Raw genomic sequence first — 8,733 nt, 5'->3', positions numbered from 1 at the left:
GGACACACTCAGATGAGACATCCTACGAGTAAAACCAACCCTCAAGTTGCCCCGAGGTGGCCCCGCAGTCTACTCGATCGGACCAACACTCAGAGGAGCACTGGCCCGGGGGGGTTAAAATAATGATGACCCTCAAGAGAGCGACTCCCAAGGGAAGAGTAGGTGATGGTGAGGCAAATGGTAAAACCAAGGTTGGGCATTGCTGGAGGAGTTTTATTCAAGGCAAACTGTCAAGGGGTTCCCATTATAACCCAACCGCGTGAGGAACGCAAAATCCGGGAACATAACACCGATATGACGGAAACTAGGGCGACAAGAGTGGAACAAAACACCAGGCATAAGGCTGGGCCTTCCACCCTTTAGCAAGTATATAGATGCATTAATTAAATAAGAGATATTGTGATATCCCAACAAAATATCCATGTTCCAACAAGGAACAAACTCCGACCTTCACCTACAACTAACAACGCTATAAGAGGGACTGAGCAAAGTAGTAACATAGCCAGACAACGGTTTGCTAGGACAAGGTGGGTTAGAGGCTTGGTTTAACAATATGGGAGGCATGATAAGCAAGTGGTAGGTATCACAGCATAGGCATAGCAAAAGAGCGAGCAACTAGCAAGCAAAGATAGAAGTGATTTCGAGGGTATGGTCATCTTGCCTGAAATCCCGCAAGGAAGAAAAACGAGTCCATGAAGAAGACAAATGGACGTAGACGAACGGGTCCTCACAAATGCGACGTTATGGAACCAACCCAAAGAATCAACACCGGAAAGAAGCACACAACATAGTAAACAACCAACACACGAACATGGTATGATATGCGGAATGCGGTATGTGATGCATATGCATGATTTGCAAAGGAATGATTGAACCTGGCCTCAACTTGGAAATCCAAGAGTCCCACTACAAAAGAGGAGATGATTTCAGTTGAAATCGATATAAAGATGAACGGAATCGGATGCACGGTTTGGAAATGGCAAGCAAAACAAATATGGCACTGGTCTGCGATAAACAGCAAGTAGCCAACTAAATGCAAGAAGATAAATATGCTACAGCACTCAAACATGGCAACAAAATACATGGCAGGGATCCACATAAGATGCTTGACAAAAGATGAACACTGAGCTACGGCCAATTCATCCATTAACAGGTTCAAACAAGCATGTAAAAGTGCAAATGATAACAGGTTTCAGACTTAGTGAAATTAACACAAGCCTGGGATTTAACATCAGAAAGCACACTTTAGAGCATGAAAACTACACGCTACAGGAACATAACATGGCAAAGCAAGGCATGGCATGGAGTTACTCAAAGCACTTAACAAAAGTCCCTTAGTAACCTTGAGCCAAAAGGGATCAGAGAATACAATTGCAAGCATGTGAACATGGCAAAATCATAAACAGATCTCAGACTTTGTGAAAAATTGGAGCATGCAAATCAGTTAACGAGTAGGCTTGTTTACGAGCTCGATGCACTCACTACAGAGCATGGTATGACAAACTAAGCATACACCCATCAAGAATACATGGCATAGAAGCTAGACATGGCAAGAACAACAACATAGCATGCACGGATCAATAGCAACATCCTCGGCAAAATCGCTAACAAGTCAACGATCTGCCAGGGTTCACGATATAGCAAAAGTAGAGCTCGATTGACTCAAGATAGGTTGCTCCATAAATGCAAACAAAGACATGGATGGATAGAGAACCAAAATATTAACAAAACATCCTTACTGATCTTCCTCAAAAGAGGCACGGATCACTAGGAAACAACATGAACATATGGCATACCGACAAAATCAGGACAAGGACTTCGTGAAATTCCAAGTCCCCGAAATCAGCATTACCGATTACGCTACTTTGCAAGCTTGTGCTAGTCACCACAAATATCACAAAAAATACATGGCAAGCACCTCTGTAAAGATGGCATGGCATATAAAAAAACACATGTAGAGCTCAGGATCATAGCATGCACACATTAATCATGGCAAAAATGACAAATATCTATTTGATGAAACAGATATGCCAAGTTTATCACATACCCCTCTTCCAACGACATTTCGGGCATCAAGATGAGCTCAAATGAAAATGATGCAATGAGATGAAATGATGTACTCGTCGATATGAACATTTTGATATGCTAAACGCACAAAATGGAGCCATAGATGCGGAGTCATGATGCGATGAATAAAGCTAAAAAACTAGGGACTTAGCCATTTTGAGAAGAAAAAAAACGGGATGAGCGTAGGATACTAATAGATGCATGGGGAGGGACTTAGCGGACTGCTCACCACCGGCCTGGCCCAGTTCGCAGAAGAGGGAGGAGGAAGACGGGCCGAAGGAGATGGGCCGGACTCGGGGCCCACGCGGGAGTCACTGGCGCAGTCCCCGCCGGGGACAGAGGAGGGTCGAGCGCTCCCGATCCTGTCGCAGCGAACACGGCGGCGGCGCTCCGGGAATCCGGTGAAGGGCGGCGCCATGGGTGGCAGACCTCCGGATCCCACCGGATCCGGGACGGAGGGGCCCGTAGGCAGCGGATTCGGACGGCGGTCTTCAGAACGGGCACAGGAGGAGCACCAGCGGTTGACGGCGGCGTGCATGGCCGGCGATGGCGACGTTGATGCAAGGCGGCAGGGCGAGGCATGGCACGCCGGCGTGAAGGGCGGTGGTGCTCGGGAGACGGGGAGGCGCACTGCGGGAAGATGCTCGCGCGCCACGCGTGGGGCGCGATCACGGTGACCCGGGCCTAGGAGGGCCCCAGATGGGCTAGGCAGGCCGCCGGCGGGAGGTGGGAGGTGCGGTGAGGTGGCTTGGGTGAGGTGGCGCAAGCTGATTGGAAGAGAGCGACGGCTGGGCGATGTGGCGCGACGGGGTTGGTTGGAGCGACTTGTCCGACCGTTGGGCGGACATGTCCGGCGGCGCTGAGGGAGGAGTTTTTAGGGTTTCGGGGAAAAGATCCGAAAACGAAAAAGAAGGGGTCTATTTATAGAGGTATAGGGAGCTAGGAGAGTCCAAATGAGGTGCGGTTTTCGGCCACGCGATCGTGATCGAACGACCGAGATGATGGAGGAGGTTTAGGTGGGTTTTGGGCTACTTTGGAAGGGTGTTGGGCTGCAACACACACGAGGCCTTTTCGGTCCCTCGGTTAACCGTTGGAGTATCAAACGAAGTCCAAATGGTACGAAACTTGACAGGCGGTCTACCTGTAGTAAACCAAGGACGCATGGCAAGTCTCGGTCCACTCCGAAAAATTTTAACACCCGCACACGAAAAGAGGTAGAAAGGGACACCGGGTGACATAGGAGCGCCGGATTGCAAAACGGACAACGGGGAAAATGCTCGGATGCATGAGACGAACATGTATGCAAATGAAATGCACATGATGACATGATATGCAATGCATGACACGCAATCAATGACAACACAACAACAACGAATAACTGGAGGACACCTGGCACATCGGTCTCAGGGCGTTACAACTATACAAAAATGGCTTGCTATTTTCTTCAGCCGGTGGCTGCACATTAAGAACAAATTTTATATCGCAACAAAACAAATTACAACCATAAAACAAAAGGAAGTTTGGCATAAAAGTTAACAGTTTGGCAGAATAATGCACCACCAGATGTTCAGAAGCTCAGTTCATTTGACCTGATTGTTATGTGTTCATGTTGTATTGTCCGGTGGAGCACCATAACCTTCGCCTTTATTTCTCCTAGGCTCCTGAACAACATAGAAAATGTCTGATAGTCTGGTTTCAAAACCATGCATATCTTGATGACATCGATCAATGGTTGTCCTTGTTACACGAAGGGTCTCTGTTAGGGAATGGACTTGTGTTTGGAGTGCAGATATAACATTGTTTTGAGCTTGCATATCTTGATCATGAGGCAGTTTGGACGAGATTGCCTTAACAACCAACCCAGTATTACACAGGAACATGCTTTTGGCACTATTAGTGGACAGGTACTGACCCACTGTAGCAAGAGGTGACATTGCGGCTATAGTTGCCTCGTCACCTTCAGAAGGTGGCGGTTCCACCTATTTTCCATAGCTTGCGGAAAAGTTGAGTTTTTACATTAGTAGTACCAGAACAGAAGATATTAAGGAGGGAGCAAAACCAAACAAAATAGTTTTGGTCCATATACAGAACTTATTATGGTGACGAACCCATGTAAAATATTAGTTGTATTTTACTGCAAAGTACATAATAAAACCAGGTTCCAAACATATGACCATGCACCATGGTTAATGTAATGTCTATTTCTTCACATTGTATTGACAACTAAGGATAAAGAGACAAAGTTTATAATACGGTAAGCATAGTATGACATCATTAATATCACAAAACAACCGAGAACAGACAAACAGGCAATTGTAACGTTGTGTGGGCAGGCCCAGCACGGAACTATTGGGGAACGTAGTAATTTAAAAAATTATCCTACGCACACACAGGATCATGGTGATGCATAGCAACGAGAGGGGAGAGTATTTCTACGTACCCTCGTAGACCGAAAGTGGAAGCGTTTATCAACGCGGTTGATGTAGTCGTACACCTTCATGATCCGTCTCATTCAAGTGCCAAACGTACGGCACCTCCGCGTTCAGCACACATTCATCTCAATGGCATCCTCGCCTTCTCGATCCAGCAAGAGGGGCGAAATAGTAGATGAGTTCCCGGCAGCACGACGGCGTGGTGACGGTGTTGGTGAAGAACAATCTCCGCAGGGCTTTGCCTAAGCAATACGAAAACTATGACGGAGGATAAACTAGAGGGGACGAGGTAGCCGGCACTCGGCTTGGTGTTTCTTGATGTGTCTTTGGTGCTAGCCCTGCCCCTCTATTTATATGTTGAGCCCTGGGGTCGAAACTTGGAGCAAAAGCCTCCTCAAAGTCGGTTTTGCCCGAAAGGCAAGAGTCCCACTCGGACTCCAGGACCAAACGCCACAATCCTTGGCGACTGGACTAGGTGCCATGGGTCTCGGCATCTGGCCCAGGTCCAGACGCCAGGGTCTCCGGCATTTGGCCCCTGGCCTCCGTAAAACTCCTTTTGTACCGACTTATAGCCACGTGGGCCTGACCCCTTGGCCTAACTATATCATCCAATATATGAATCTTTACCTCTAGACCATTTCGGAGCTCCTCGTCATGTCTGTGATCTCATCCGGGACTCCGAACAACATTCGGTTACCAACATACATAACTCATAAATACTATATCGTCAACGAACATTAAGCGTGCGGACCCTATGGGTTCGAGAACTATGTAGACATGACCGAGACACTTCTTTGGTCAATAACCAATAGCGGAACCTGGATGCCCATACTGGCTCCTACATATTCTACGAAGATCTTTATCGGTCGAACCGCATAACAACATACGGTGTTCCCTTTGTCATCGGTATGTTACTTGCCCGAGATTCGATCGTCGGTATCTTAATACCTAGTTTAATCTCATTACCGGTAAGTCTCTTCACTCGTTCTGTAATACATCATCCCGCAACTAACTCATTAGTTACAATGCTTGCAAGGCTTATAGTGACGTGCATTACCGAGTGGGCCCAGAGATATCTCTCCGACAATCGGAGTGACAAATCCTCATCTCGAAATACGTCAACCCACCAAGTACCTTCGGAGACACCTGTAGAGCACCTTCATAATCACCCAGTTACATTGTGACGCTTGGTAGCACACAAAGTGTTCCTCCGGTAAATGGGATTTGCATAATCTCATAGTCATAGGAACATGTATAAGTCATGAAGAAAGCAATAGCAACATACTAAATGATCAAATGCTAAGCTAACGGAATGGGCCAAGTCAATCACATCATTCTCCTAATGATGTGATCCCGTTAATCAAATGACAACTCATGTCTATGGTTAGGAAACATAACCATCTTTGATCAACGAGCTAGTCAAGTAGAGGCATACTAGTGACACTATGTTTGTCTATGTATTCACACATGTATCATGTTTCCGGTTAATACAATTCTAGCATGAATAACATTTATCATGATATAAGGAAATAAACAATAACTTCATTATTGCCTCTAGGGCATATTTACTTCAGGAACTAGATTACAGATCAAGATCAAAAGAACATCACTCCTCTCTTTTAAACCTTGTAAGGTGCAATGATATGCTAAGACAATTGTGTATAAAATTGAAAAGAGTAATAGACATTGGCTGCAAACCATGCAGTTCAATGCACAAGTCAGAGTAAGTAGTAGTTAAAAGGCATGAGGATTAAGGACTTACAACAACGGCTTTGACTGGTCTAGTCATGCCCTTTGTATTGCTAGTGTGACAGTACTTGAAGATTTCCACATCATTTGGTTTAGGTACTTTTTGGTCCTTGCGGGCTTTCCTATGCATTTGGAACAAGTCAATATAGATCTGATAATATGGTATAGCGAAAAGAGTGAAACAACAGCTAATTACATGAGCCTCATAGTGTGCAATATAGCTACGAGATCCTGTCATCTATTGGAATTTCACTTTCGTACGGTTGGCCTTGTTCTTTGAATAGTTCACCTACAAGAAGATAGATTTGTGAGGCACGTGCTTAAATAGGAGTTCAACATGTGATCTAATCACATATATATAATGTACCTGATACTTTGGATCAGACCAGTGTTTAACAAGGCCTCTCCAGTCTTCTTCTGATATATTTTCCACTAGAGATGTTTGGGCAAGTTCACTGTTAGCCTTGCCTTCAAAGTGAGTTTTCCTCAAGTTATACCGATACTGTCACAAAGGAGACTTGAAAACATGGGTGCAAGCTTGTCTAGTTGCATCATCTTGGCTATCCAACGCGAACCTCATCTGTTGAAAATTATGGGAGTCTCATTATCAGCAACCTAGAAAGTATGGGACAGAGCAAGACAATATTAATAGTTTCCATACATAACCATACTTACAGATAAATGGTCGAGTAAGGTGTTGAATTGGGTTTCGTCTTTGTCATTCCTGTACTGAATCCATGTTGGGAGGATACATACATGACACCTAACGGGAACCGCTGCCTCTGATACTAACTTGGCTGACTTTGTAGCATCACGTGGCCTTTTAAAACCTGCCTCATAAACGGATCTCCATTCTTCCTCCTCTAGATTTAGTTAACCTATCGAGCATTATCCCTGATGGTTGTTTCCTCTTGCGCCTAGGTACTAGTCCAACAACGAACATAGCAAGTGTTAGTGTACATCAAACTGTGAGACTACATATAAAGAAGCATGCAACTGTAACTTGACTTCAACAACTACCTTCTTGCTGTTGAAGCTCACAAAGTTCATTTGATCTTTCCAACTCGTCTTGTGTAAAGATTGCTTCGGAAGTAGTGTCAGGTGGCAAGGGAGCTTGGGAACATGCTGCTAGATGAGTTGTCGAATGAGTAACTCATGCAGCTGGTGGTACTGTGGAAGGTGTCGCAATAACTAGGGCTGTCTCTGCTTGTTTGGTGGCAGCTATTGTGTTCTGTTTGGCTTGTTCTGTAGCTCGTGTAGCATGGGATACCCCGTTTGTACAATTTTCCACTGGACTTTGACCTTCTATTGCATCATCAGTACTAGCAGAATCTGCAGGATTATTCTGCTTCCATTTCCGTTTGTCCTCAGTAGTAACACCATCCCCTGTTATTTTGTGTTCCTTCCTCTTTCTCTATGTCATGTTAAGTCAAGCCGACAAGAAAAAGGAATAAGAATTTAGTTCAACAAATTGATGTGTGATACAGACAGACTAAACTTTGATGTTAGACAACCACATGATAGGAGGATGTAATATGTACAAAAAAATAGGACGGCGTGAGATAATAAAAACTATGATATGTAAACTAAGCAGAAGACATTTCACTAAATTAGAAGCAATGCAATGGAAGGTAGACACCATATGAAAGATGCTAAAATATCGCTCTGCCAAGTTAACAGTGTCTCGTCATAACTAGCGTTTAAACAAATGTGAAGCAGTATATGAAATAAATCATATGCAAGATGCAAACAACATCACACTACCAAGTTAAAGGTCTCTTGTCATTAGCGCCATTGCATATTCACAGCATTGCATATTCACAGCTTATGATGTGTAAACTAAGTAGAAGGCATTTCAACAAATTAGTGTTGGGGAACGTAGTAATTTCAAAAAAATTCCTACGCACATGCAAGATCATGGTGATGCATAGCAACGAGAGGGGAGAGTGTTGTCCACGTACCCTCGTAGACCGAAAGCGGAAGCGTTAGCACAACGCGGTTGATGTAGTCGTACGTCTTCACCATCCGACCGATCAAGTACCGAACGCACGGCAATTCCGAGTTCTGCACACGTTCAACACGATGATGTCCCTCGAACTCCGATCCATCCAACTGTTGAGGGAGAGTTTCGTTAGCACGACGGCATGGTGACGATGATGATGTTCTACCGATGCAGGGCTTCTCCTAAGTACCGCTACGATATGATCGAGGTGGATTATGGTGGAGGGGGGCACCGCACACGGCTAAGAGATCAAGAGATCAATTGTTGTGTCTTTGGGGTGCCCCCTGCCCCAGTATATAAAGGAGTGGAGGAGGGGGAGGGTCGGCCCTCTCTATGGCACGCCCTAGGGGAGTCCTACTCCCACCGGGAGTAGGATTCGCCTTTTCCTAGTAGAAATAGGAGCCCTTCCATGTAGTAGGAGTAGGAGGGAAGGGAAGGGAAAAGGAGAAGTTAGGAAGGGGGCGCCCCCCCTCCCTAGTCTGA

Source organism: Triticum dicoccoides, chromosome 2A (assembly GCF_002162155.2).
Source record: "Triticum dicoccoides isolate Atlit2015 ecotype Zavitan chromosome 2A, WEW_v2.0, whole genome shotgun sequence".
Classification (NCBI taxonomy): Eukaryota; Viridiplantae; Streptophyta; class Magnoliopsida; order Poales; family Poaceae; genus Triticum; species Triticum dicoccoides.
This window is presented reverse-complemented; position numbering follows the sequence as displayed.